Source organism: Ahaetulla prasina, chromosome 10, assembly GCF_028640845.1.
Source record: "Ahaetulla prasina isolate Xishuangbanna chromosome 10, ASM2864084v1, whole genome shotgun sequence".
Taxonomy (NCBI): Eukaryota; Metazoa; Chordata; class Lepidosauria; order Squamata; family Colubridae; genus Ahaetulla; species Ahaetulla prasina.
In genome coordinates, this window is record NC_080548.1 from 18,369,428 (window position 1) to 18,379,788 (window position 10,361).

Here is a 10,361-nt window from a genome sequence, read left to right on the forward strand (position 1 = left end):
CAACACTAAGGATGTTAAGGGGAGTTAAAATAAATGTTTCAAATTCATCAATGATCTTTTACCTTGTCCATATTTTTAGTTTTATATAGCTCTAATAAAGTCATACTTTTTCAAATTATTTTTTAATCTGTACTTTAAGAAAAGGACAACTAGTGTGTCCTGTTCAAGATAACAAAAAGGCATTCACATCGCTTGTGTTGTTCAGTCCTGCAGTAGACGTCTCAATCACTGTGGGCATCCATTGCAAGTTACCTGAAATTTGTAGAGAAGTGTCCTCTGATAAAGCTAAGAATAAATTAATTATTCATGTTCTTCCCAGTGCAGTACGGAGATAATGTGCAACTTGGGAATGAAACCTCAGCACACCATTTAATTTGAGAAATTGTCTCTGTGTTTCTTCTTATAGATTATTTATGCTACAGATTCGTTTCATCTGACATACTGTTTGATGGTGATTTAGTTGTACATAAGGACCAAAATAGCATGGTGTTTTTATTTTGCTTTTTCGTTTTTGTTTTTTTAGCTTAGAGTATTTTCTCTCCTATTTCCTTTTGATCAATGCTAATGTTTCTCAACAAGGCACCACTTTATGAGTGAGCTATCCCACCAGCCTTTAAAGCCCGAGAGGTTTACAGATAGTCAAGAAGTGTTTCATGCATGAATGAACAAGAACTGGGCCCTTGTGCTAAGAAGCATCCTTAACTCCATGTATTGACCAAGCATCACATTCTGATTTAAACCTTTAGATTTTAGAACTATGTTATCCGTGAAAGAATGATCCTATAGCCAATTTAGGAAACCTAGGTTTTTCTTTGGGAGGGAGTTTTCTGGATTTTGAGTCTGCATTGCAATAGACCAGAGTGCCATTTATGAGCACATATCTAAACAGGAATCCTCCATTTATGTATCCATAGCCTTCAGGTATATGGATTTTATGTACTTATTTAATGTTTTTATCCTATCATTCTGCAGTTATGTCCCAGTATCAGACAAAAGTAAGAAAAAAGATCCAAAGTAATGATGTAATAAAAAGCTGGTTTTTAAAGTTAAAACATCATCTAAAATACATACTTAACCATGGGAGTTTACCTTGAAACAGTTATGCACATAATATAATAAGGAAAGCAAAGATGATTGATCATTATTGATACTTCTCAAAGTTATATTCTCAAATATAACATGGCTATGTTCTCACTTCAACATTCATATTCTGATCCTCATAATTAGACACATCTGAGCAAACTTTATGTATATATTTAGTAACATGTATTTACTAAACTATTTACTAAATAACATGTATTTCACATAGCAGTAACACTTAGCTATCGCACTTAGACTTATATATTGCTCAGCAGTTCTTTGCAATGCTCTCTGAACAGTTTACAGAGTCAACATATTGCCCCCAGCAATCTGGGTCCTCATTTTACCGACCTTGGAAGGATGAAGGATGAGTCAACCTTAAGCAGGTCAGGATTGAACTCCTGGCAGTGGACAGGGTTAGCCTGCAGTACTGCATTCTATCCACTGTGCCACCATGGCTCATGGATTTAGCTTTTCATAGAAAATATCTTTCCTAGTATGCCACAGCTTTCATCATGTTCATTTAGCAATCACATCAAGGACACTGTCAGTTGTGCTGGCCAGAATATGGAATGGTCTTCCTATTGTTGAAGCCTGGTCCTGTCCTTTCCTTGATGGCTTATATTGCCTGCTAAGCCTTATTAATTGAACCAGTGATACCTTATTAGCTTTTTGTTTATGTATTGTATACTTTTGCCTTTTTCTATGTTGCTATAAAAAGCTTAGACTTTCCTGTGAAGATGAATACTAATCAATTATTTGAAAATGTTATATAATTGATGCGTTCTGTTCCATTTGCAGAATTTTAGGAGTTCACAAACAGTTTGTGAGATACGAAATGTGTCCATTTTCATTAAGGAATTTGTATCTTCTAGGTGATGCCTGCTTCATTCTTTGAAGGCCACCCAAGACATACCAGCAGAACTACAAAGGAACTTTCGAACACCATGACCTCAAACTTGCCAGATTTATTCTCAATCACACATTCTATCATTTATTGTTAGGAAGTTATGCTTTTTGATGTTTACTTGGGATTACCTTTAATACTATATGTCCCTTTTCATTGTTTTTAATATTGTGACCGAAAATTTGCCATATTTTACATGTGCTGATGTGCTTTTTTAAAAAAAATCTTTTTTTTTTCCATTTCCTTTTCCTATGCCATTTTCTGAATCTGTATTAAGATGTTAAAAAGAGTACACAGGGCTTATCAAAAATGTTGCCTTTAAGTATGATGATATTCACCTTTCTGTTCCTCAAGTAGCTTGCATTCTCTCCTCCCTTTTGAATAGGTTACGATGTGGCATATCAGTGAATTAGAAGTAGCCACCCTTGTCAGAAAAATCACTGTGCAAAACTTTTAATTTGATTGGTTGATCTATAAAATGTCCAGAGTATCCTAACCACAGCATACTTGGCCTGTGGATTTCCTTTGCTTTTGTGGATATGTCTGTCTTTAGATGCTTGAACATATCCGGAGGTTGTGGTGTTTATATAAGTAATTCAGTAGTTGCCTAGGTTCAGGGACAATGGAAGTTGCTTTTTTATACTGTGAATTGTAAAGCTTTTAAATGAATTGTGGTAAGGCATTCAACTCTCATCTGCTCTTTTCTCCCTCCACCTTTGTTTTACTTCACAGTCCTTGGTAGGTGTTCCTTGTAATCCTATCTGCTGTTTAGCCCCATTAAGCTATGAGTTTAAGAGTAAGAGACCCTGAGCACAATTAAGTTAGGCTGTGATTTTATCATGGTGTTTTGTTTTGTTTTTTAACCCCATAGTCATTTGTAAGTTTGGGTGGAGGGTTTTGTTTTTTTGTGCAAGGGGTGGGGGCAAGAGGCAAATAAAGATTTAAAATCATACCTTTTAAACAAAAGCTAAATTTAGAGCTCTGGCAATGTATCTGGATAAGGGGTGTAATTCCTATTCAGTTGTTAAAGACAATCTGGCATTCCTTTCATGAAGATGGTATCGAAGGCTATCAGTCAGAATAGGGTCTTGTTTCCTCAGTGAAAAGTTATTTGGAGAGGGAATATATTAATTTCCATCAGAAGACAGTACTCTGTCGTTTTTCTGCTGTATCTCTTTCCCATGTTTCCTTTAGATTGTTTAGAATTTCTTATAAAAGAACTTGCTTTCCCTCAAAAACAACAACAACAACCCATGAATAGAGGTTGTTGCACTTGGTAAATGATGCCCTTAGCTTTTTCACTGTTAACATTAGAATGAAAGAGTAGAACTCAGCATTGGTTGCTGTCCTCAGCACCTTGATACTGTATGTATTGTCATCATAGAAAGTTACAGTACGTACCACCTGGGGAATATGTTCAGAGAAACAGCAATAAGTAATTTATGAAAGGGGTCAGTGGGAGTTTTTTTTTAAAAAAAGAAGATAATACTGATTTTACATTACTTTCAAACAAAAGTCAGATAGGACTTACTCTTTTTCAAAATACTTCACTTTTCTATATGTATTGCAATCTGCATGTTCAATTATTGGACTCCAATTTGGATTTCCCATCTTTCAAAAATAGATAGACCATTACTTAGTTGGATGGTTCTTTTTTCCTAAAATATTTGAAGGCTCTATAAAGATACAACAAGAAGCAGCTCTATCTTTTCTTAGAAGAACTCAATTTCAGTAAATAAAAGCTTTCATTTACTGTTTGGGATAATGCTACCCTGTCATATTGCATGTTCCTTTCCCCCTCAAATGTGAGTGCATTTTGATTAAAGAGTCAGTAGGAATATTTTAGGATTGAAAGATTTAAAGGTAGTGGTGTGTGAAACATTTTGAATACAAAACATCCCATTTGAGCTTGAAACCACAATTTTACATTCAAAATGAAGTGTTTGTAACATTTTAGAAGTGTTTTGAAATGGAATGCTGTTTGATCGGTTTTGTTTTAATACGCTCTGGACATTACATCATGTTTCCAATGATTGCTGATTGATGCCAGAGGGAAGCCCATTTGGAAACAGATCTTCCCCCACCCCCAGGAAAATAAACATAGGACTGAGTTGTAATAGAATTATTGAAAGTAATTGTGAAAGCAGTAGAGTAAGTAAGCTTCCTAACAATATTACACTGAACTAGAATAAACTCTGGGCACTTAATGTATTTATTACAAAACTAGCTATTTATTGTGGAAGACAACTGATTGGTACACTTTGGTGCAAAATAATTAATATTTCTGCTGCTTTTACTGCTCTTTTATTCAAGCATAAAGCAGTTTTGAAAGAATTCTATTATTTATTATGGAATTCTATTATTCATGAAGCATGTATTCCATATGGTTTCTAAGGACAGGTTTTGCCCTTTCACCAGCTGTAACTGAGCATGATTTTTGTACACTATGAATAGCTAGCCAGTGATGTTCTGCTCTGTTTAGCTAACCTACACATTCTTGCACGGAATGTGAATCCCTCATTAAAAGATATTACCTTTACATGATGAGGGGAATGCATTTCAGATTGTATCTCTTCCTGGCCTTCCTTACATCTATTGCTCTCCCATTTTCAGAGTTTTCTACCACCTTACCTTTTAACCTCCATTTTCATTCATGCACCAGGGTTAATTTCACTGATTCACCATTTTTTGTGTTGTGCAATAGATGACTCCCAACTTTCCTTTTTCTGATTTTTAGCTTATTTATTAAAAGTGTGAAATAAAATCTGCAATAAGTGTTGCATTAGACTGCAATAAGGAATTCCAAGGTGGGATGGTATATCTGCATTGTGTCATTACTTGCCTCGTTTTACAATAATCAGAAGCAAAAAAAATGTTCATTTAGCAGTTGGTGTAAATATTTAGGATTGTTTTTCTAAATATTACTTGGGAATATGGTAGTTTCAAGAAATGCTCAAAATCACAGGACACACGTAAATGGAAAAGATGAAAAATTTCTATAAGATAAAAGGATAAAGATTGCAACAAGAGAGCCGTATTCCTGAGATAAAGAAAAGTAAGGGTCATTCAGATTTACTTTTTTTTTCTTTTTGGTTCTATATATTCATTAGCAGGGCAATTTGACCTCAGGAGTTTAATAAAAGTTCTGCTTTCCTACTCATGGCCAGGCATAAGATCCCCACCTTTCTCTGAGTGTGCCAGAAGATAAAAGCATTATAAAGCAAGAAAAACTTCATGTTTTTGCACAGTAAGCTGATTTACATGATATACATCGGGTTGTCCAACCTTGGCAACTTTATGACTTGTGAATTTCAATTCCCAGAATTCCAATCATGACCGGGGAATTCTGGGAGTTGAAGTACACAAGTCTTAAAAGTTGCCAAGGTGGGACATCCCTGATAAACCTAAATGATTGTGCTGTTTTCATGTTATATTACTCTGCTTCTGATTATTGTAACAAAATATTTAAAGCCCCTTAAGAATATGTATGTACACACCTTCCTCTGACTGGCAGTCTAATTGTGCAACAATTCCTGCCAGCTTTCATTACCTATTGTCCAAAAACGATAAAACTGAACTTCGCACCAGCAAAGGCTGAAAGAATTTAAGGGTCCTCTTTTAAACCTCTTAGGAATGTGAATCCTGGGGCTGCTGCCACATAGGGATTATTTTCTTTTCTGAAATTCCTTCCTGCATGCAGTATAAATCTGCTCTCTGCTGCAAAGGCAGTTTTTGTTTACCACCCGAGCTTATAAATTGGCACTCCTACTGGCAGCCTTTGTAACTGAACAAGAGTTGTGAGTTTGTTTCCTCCTGGCTGCTTATATCCCGCAAGTGAGCAATATTTTATTTTGTATAGCCAAGCATGCTGGAGATATTTTTTTTTTAAAAAAGGAGCTAATAAATCCTTTTAAAATGCATTTGCCAAGCTAACTTAACTTTCCATAGCAGACACAAGGAAAACAATTTAGTTTTAGGGTCCCAGAAACATGTCCTGAACTGCCTGCCATTGACAATAGGGATTTTTATGTTTTGAGAAGGAAAAGCATTTGTAGGCTGTTTGTACTCGCAATCTCAGAGCTGCCACCATCACCTTAACAGATCACAAAATAAACCAGCTTCTAGCATTCTCGTTTTCTGGGGACCAGCACTGCCATTACTGGAGCAGTAAATAAAATATAGTCTATTTATTTATAATGATGAAATGACTATGCTCCCAGTTATTTCCTTCCCCATTTATGAGATTATCTAGAAACTCTCTTAACTGTATAGTAAATGGAAGCTATTTATCTATGAATGTGTGTACAGAAGGAAGAGCAGCAGTATCCAAATCGGTCAAATTAGAAGGAAAAAAAAAAAGATTTTCACTTGCCAACAATTAAAGTACAAATTAACTTTGGGGACTCGAGAGGGTGTTGGGGATTCATAAACTGTGATTTTTTTCCATTTTCATACAAGGGGCAGTTTTTAAAAAATGTATTCTAATTATGGGGGGGTTGTTGGTTCTCTTTTTTACACATTAAATCACACTATTTCACTGCAGATATGAAGGAGCTTTGTAAATTTTTTTAAGACAATTGTATAGAATAGTTTGTTCTTTTTAAAAAAGTAGGAACAGAATAAACAATTAGCAAATCTTTATAGTTTATGTAGTTGTTATTTTGGACTTTTGTAGTTAAAGAAAAATTAGATGTAGCATTTAGATATGTGTTCAATCTTGTATTGCATTTTTCAATAAATTTTCAGGTAAAAAAATGATGCTCTTGTCACTTATTAAAGCTCTACTTTGCCCAGATTATCTGGACTGTAGCTTCTGAAATATACCAGCTGAAACTTTAATTCATCCAACTATTTGGTTCATCATATGCAGCCCCAAATGCCTAGTTGAAGTATCTGTTAAACCAGGGGTCGCCAACCTTTTGGACCTCAGGGACCACTGCATTCATAATTTTAAATCCCACAGACCACTAATATGATCTGCCTAATGACTGGATGGGTGGGCATGTGACTGGGTGGGCGTGGTCAACTCGATCTCACTCACGTTGGGGGGCACCTCGCCGGCTTCTACTCGCCCCTCCCCTCTTAGCCCCTCCTTGCCTGCCCCCTCCAGGCTCCTTAGTGCCCCAACAGAAAGCAGTTATTGGAGCTAAGCAGCCACCATGAGAAAGAGTTGGCAAAACAACTCAGTTCAAATTGGATCTGACCGAGAAGGAGGCTCAGCAGAAGCACCTCACTGAGGACTAGGAGCCTAGGGTTTCCAAGCAGAGAGAAAACCTGCGGGAGTGCAAGGCCAGGTACTGGCGCCTGGAGGCTCAGCAGGCTGAGATGGTCAGCCAGTTCCAGGCCATGATGCAATCCCACTGGAATGAGGCCCTCTGGCTCTTCGCCACCAGCTGCATTTCCCCCCAGCCTTCGCCCAAAGCCCCGCACCAGGAGGCTGAAGCAGACCCCAAATTGGAATTTCTGCTCCCTCCAACCTGCACAAAAAGACCCCAAACGGAGAGACTGCAGCAACACAACCATTCATTGCATGTATCCGGCCCAGGGGCCGTAGTTTGAGGACCCCTGATTTAGTGCAATTAAAAAATACAAATAATTTTTCTGCGGACCACCAAAATTTTCTCATGGGCCACCAGTGGTCCATGAACCACCAGTTGGTGACCGCTGTGTTAAACCATGACTTTACTGTATACTTTTAAAAACCACAACATTGGTTGAGCTCACACACTACGGTGAGTCAAACTGTTACTTCATGTTGTATGAACCCATCTTGGTAAATTATGTTTTATCATGTTGAGAATATAACCTTTGATGGCGACCCCGTAGAAAGAGCAATAGTGAGCACTGAAACCTCCAAGCAATCTGTCTTGTGACTGTGAGAATCTTTTGTCATCTTGCTTCAAGTACGTTCTCAGCCCTCTCCTCCACGCAAACTCTGCTGTCCTTAATGCCCAGGAAATTGCAGAATCGCAGGAAAAGTCCTATGTTAGAGAAGGGGAACCATCACACCTGCGGGCCCACTCCTTCGTGCTCAATTGATTCTGAGAATGACCATGAGAACCCCCAGGATAACTTCTCAGGGATTGATCCTATCAAGTTGATGTGCAGTTGTGTGAAGCTTAAACAATGCTCATTTGGACTTATCTCTAGTTGCAAATAACATTTGCTCTCCTGCATTCTTCAGAATGGAAAGCTGCTTTTTGTAATCAAGTTCTTCCATAACCAGGGAACAGTACAAAATCTGTGTCTGCTGTATTGAGCAGTGACTAGGTTGAGTGGCTCGTTCATGGAATGTGCTCTATCAGCCTCTTCGATGTTCCAGTTTGGTTGTCTGCAAGTCAGGGCTCAAACAGGCAAATGTTTTACGCTGTGGCATCAGCAGAGGGAGCCTGTTCCAAACTTTGAAAGTAACCATATGACTCCCAGATATATTGGAATTTCAGCCCCTAGAATTTGTCTCTATTTTTTTTATATATACCTTTTTGGCATTTACAAAACTCTCTTTTCAAAAAGAGGAATATTCACTTGTGTACAAAGGAATGGATAACATGTATCGGGAAGAAATGCAAATAGTTATGCTAAAATGCATGGCATTGTACCAGGATTATTCAAAACTGCTGCACTATAAAATTTAGCAAGTAAGAATTGAAGAGCCAAAACATCTTAACGTCGGTTCTAATAAGCTTCAACGTTAGGAAATTACATTTTAAGAGCTCGATGAAATTTCATTGCCTCAAAGTAAAGTTGCTATGGAGAATTCTTACACACACACACACACATACACACACACATACACCATAAGAAATGGAATCTTCAAGTACTTGATTGAATAGATTGTACAATACCCAGTTTCCTGATTCTATGCAATTTCTGGTGTTTGGTCCACATCACTGACTTTGAAATATTACAATTAATAAATGTCTGTTCCCATATATTCCACCCAGATTGTAATTTCATATCTAGCTGCAGTGATGAAATAAGACCCATATCTGTGTCAAGCAGTGTTAGGATTTAAAAAAAAAACACCAACTAATTCGCTTACACAAAGATTGATTAATAGTGGGCCTTACTTATACTCACATTTGAGGGAAATACTGTAAAAGATCAAACTATGATATTAGTAGAACTATGTCATTAAGCTGTGATTTGCTTAATAATTGGTACCTACAATTGGCTTTGGGTTCACATACAGTTCTAATGTGCTGGATGGGTTGACACATTATAGCAGGGGTCTCCAACCTTGGCAGCTCAAAGCCTGGAGGACTTCAACTCCCAGAATTCCCCAGCCATCCTTCCATTATATTTTGGATTTTAGTTTCGGACTAGAGTTGGATGACAGCCAGTTTGGTGTTAGGATTAAAGAAAGCATCAGTCTAGAAAACTTATCAGTTCTTGTCCTGCTTTAGGCACAAAGCCAACTGGCTAATCTTAGGCCAGTCATTTTCTCTCAGCCCTAGGAAGGAGGCAATGACAAACCACTTCTGGAAAACCTGGCCAACAAAATTTCAGGGGCTCGTCCAGGCAGTCTTTGAGAATCAGACATCACTGGATGGAAGAAAAAAAATGTGGGGGGTTGGGGGTGGCTTGTATAGTTAAATGCTGGCTGGGGAATTCAGGGAGTTAAAGTCCACACAGCTTGCTGAGTTTCAGAAACGCTATCCTAGAAACCTGACTCAAAGACTTCCTTTGATAATACCTCTGGGATATACACCTTCCAGTTATCATGTAATAGACCGCATTACATTTTATAATACCATCAAAGCAACCATTCCCTCCTTTGTTTTGATAGTCTGGAAATGCCCTACGAGAACCAGCGGTTCCTTTTTATAAAATGGGAACCATAACCTGAGGATCTAATTGGCGGAAGACAGAAAAGGGCTAACTGGGATGGTGATGGTGGAGATAAACTCTCACCTGTCTCAATAATACAGCCATCCCTAGCCCAGGACCCTCCAGATGACTCAAGAGCATAAAAAGAGCACCTCTGGATCTTGCCATAACTCCCCCAAGTCCAGATGATTGTTTCTCACAGAAGCTAAGGGCAGGTATCTCCAGCATGCTTACCCTCTTTGACCACCTCTTCAATTGGTATTTGGGCAAAAGCTGCCACCAGTGTGGAAATCTGTCTTTACTCACAGCTCTCAATAGACCTATTCCCTATGAATTTATCTAGTCTACTTACAAAGAAAGGCGGGGCTAGATGAATCAAATATTGGAATTAAGATTGCCGGGAGAAATAACAACCTCAGATATGCAGATGATACCACTCTAACGGCAGAAAGCGAAGAAGAACTAAAGAGCCTCTTGATGCAGGTGAAGGAGGAGAGTGCAAAAGTTGGCTTGAAACTCAACATTAAGAAAACTAAAATCATGG

The 10,361-nt window shown here is 37.9% G+C and overlaps 1 protein-coding gene across 24 annotated transcripts in view; it reads left to right on the forward strand.

The window, feature by feature from the left end:
- EPB41 (erythrocyte membrane protein band 4.1) overlaps positions 1-6,745 on the forward strand; it is a 129,095-nt gene extending 122,350 nt beyond the window's left edge. For all 24 annotated transcript variants that reach the window (XM_058195276.1, XM_058195268.1, XM_058195264.1 and 21 more), the window contains one exon: positions 1,956-6,745. The gene's annotated coding sequence lies outside the window, so the exon portion shown is untranslated. The remainder of the gene's footprint in view (positions 1-1,955) is intronic.
- The last annotated feature ends 3,616 nt before the right edge of the window (positions 6,746-10,361 follow it).